Genomic DNA, 3,050 nt, shown 5'->3' with positions numbered 1-3,050 from the left:
ATATAATTTTTTATAAAGATAATAATTAAGTATTTTATTAGTTTAATAACGAATCAATTTATTTTTGATTTAATAATATAATTTTTTATAAAAATAATAATTAAATATTATGTTAGAACTCAACGATTATTCTAATTATATTTTAGATTTTTTATATTTTAAAATATGATTTTATCCTGTATATGATTATATTTATTTGCAGTTAATTATACGAATTCAAAAATGGAGGTTTAATAAGTTGAACGTATGCACAATTTATTTGTAATACTGAATTTTAAGTAATAGGCATCTATAAACAATACTTCCTACATAAAAAATGGTATAGCTAACAATATCAATATCTATTATTATCAATGATGCACTACAGCAACATGGATTTTTTTTTTCTTGGAAACTTATGATCCTAAAATCGTCCAAATTAATTTCATGGTAAGTCACAAGGGTGGCAAAAAATTGATCCAACTCGTTAACCCTAACCCAACCTAGAATTAGCAGTTGTAAATGGGTTAAGCAGCCTAACCCATTTAATAAATGAGTCGGGTAGGATTGAATTTTTTGACATGTTTTCAATCCGTTACAACTTGTTTTTAATCCGTTTTCAACCCCTTTAAAATATTATATAATTTTATTTTTCTTCTTAATATCTAGTATTCTAGTTTTTTAATTTGTTTTACTCTTACTAAAAATTCTACCGTCGTGAGATGAAAGTCCAAATTCCAATCGCCTACATTACTTTTAATCATCATGAAACCCTAAGAAAACCCTTTAGTCCTTTACCCTATAATCGCCTTCAAAGTCCAATCCAACTCTTCAAGTCTGTTGTCCGCCTCTCGATCTCTTTGTGCAGCGTTTTCCTTCTTCTCGGTTCTCTCTCCGTCCAACATTTGTCTAATTGTCTCCCTCTCGATTTTCTATCCATCTAGGAGTCTAACATTAGTGACTCAATAGGCTCTCCGAGTCTCCGTCAAACATTTGTCTCCAATCTCCAGCCTCTCGTCGAACACACTCAATAGTAAGTTTTATGTTTTCTGTTTTAGCACTCAATTCTTATGTATCGATAAGTAATATTATTAATATTGAACATAAATTTAAATCTCAAAGTTTAGTCAACAGTACCATTTCAGTTATATGGTTAATATTAATAATGTTTCATTTTCTCGTCCAAGTTCCAGTCTATTTTTCACTATTCCAATAGTAAGTTCATTATAATTTTTTTCTGTATGGTTCTTTTATTGTAAACACTAACCAATACTATTTCAATGATTATTGATTAATACTATTTTGTTCTGGGAAACAAATATAAAACTGTATATAACTTTAGTCTTTTATTTCAGTGATTAATACTAGTAATACGGTTGACATTTCGAAAAAAGATGATCTACAAAGTTCTCCACCTCCATCAAAGAACAATGAGAAGAAACTGATTAACCAATTAAAACCAAACAAATCTGGTGTGGAATTCAAACATCAAAGAAAACTTACATCTGTGATATGGAATAGCTTTGATTTTATGGATCCTAATAAAAATGGTGAGTTATATTGTAAATGTAAACAATGTGGTCAGGTTTATAATGCTGAAATTAGGATACGTACCCGGAATTTGAAACGCCATTTTAGAAATTGCAAAAAAGTCGATTTAAGGATATTGGACAAACGGTGTTGGATTATGGTGGTAGTGGTGGTTCGTTAAATGTTAGGCTCCTTGATTTTAGCCCTAATACTTTTTGTGAGCTATTAGCTAGTGTAGTTGTGAAACATGAATTGCCATTTCAATTTGCTGAAGGAAATTAGGAAATGTTTCACTTATTTAAATCCTAAAGTAAAAGTTGTTTCAGAGAATACAGTAAAAGCTGATATTTTGAAGATGTATAGGATGGAAAGTTTGAAAATGAAAGATGCTTTAATTTGTACTCGTGGTAGGATTTAGTTGACCTTTGATTGTTGGACATCTATCACGACAGTCATGATACTTATATGCAAAACATGGCTAGTCGGATGTATGAGAAGTTTGAGAAATGTTGGGCTAATTTTAGCACAGACATGGCATTTGCGGCTGTTTTGGATCCTCGTTATAAATTTCAGATTGTTGATAGGGTTATGAGAAAGTTTATGGGCACGGATGTTGTAACACCCCAAGATCAAATTTGCATATATATATATATATATATATATATATATATATATATATAGGGGCTTAATCAAATGAGAACTAAATTGTTTGTGGTAACCGTGAGAACCAATCTCAACCATAAATTAAAAAAATTAATGGTTAAGATTAAAAAGAATATTAATTATTCTATTTCTATAAATAAATTAATATCATTTAATGAAATTATATGAATAAGGGCAATATCGTCATTTTRTAHTTTATTTTATTCGGTCCGCGCTCAAATCCGTTATTATTCTTGTTCAATTTCGAATCTAAATTTGGTGAAGATAGGTTACTGTATTTGAGATAGAAGACATCGCTAAGCCCTAGTCTAATCGCAAGAGAAATCGAAGAGTAATCGGAAGTGTAAGGCTATACATAAACGATGGAGGATGACGAAGGAATAGGTATAATCGATTTATGTTCTTCATTTCCAATATGAACAATCCAGTAACCCTTGTTTCTGTAATGTGGAATGGTACAGGAAGAAGGAGCKGTCGATTAAAGGCRAAATCGATGTTTAAGTTTTCAAACAAACAAAGCGAAGCTATTGACCTAGAAACCGATGATGAAGACCATGTTGATGTTATAGCAATCGAAGAAACAGGTATCATCTCATTACATTCCCTAACACGATTTTAGGTTTAAATCATCAGTTTTAGTGTTTAGTGTTGGTGGTTGTTTTGTTTTAAATACTATTGAATTCAAGAATATACTGTTTGTTTAAAAAGAATTTACCATCTTATGATAATCTATTTGTGCTACATTGTGGTACATTTAATGTTGATCATAAGTTTGTTTGGAAAATGGTGTGATACATTGTGATAACATTACCTTAGTGTTGTTATTTTCCTATAAAGAAGAGCTCCCAAAACAGTATCAATGTTTTTAAAGCAACCAG

This window comes from Cynara cardunculus (genome assembly GCF_001531365.2).
Source record: "Cynara cardunculus var. scolymus isolate 2C chromosome LG 16, CcrdV1, whole genome shotgun sequence".
NCBI lineage: Eukaryota > Viridiplantae > Streptophyta > Magnoliopsida > Asterales > Asteraceae > Cynara > Cynara cardunculus.
This window is presented reverse-complemented; position numbering follows the sequence as displayed.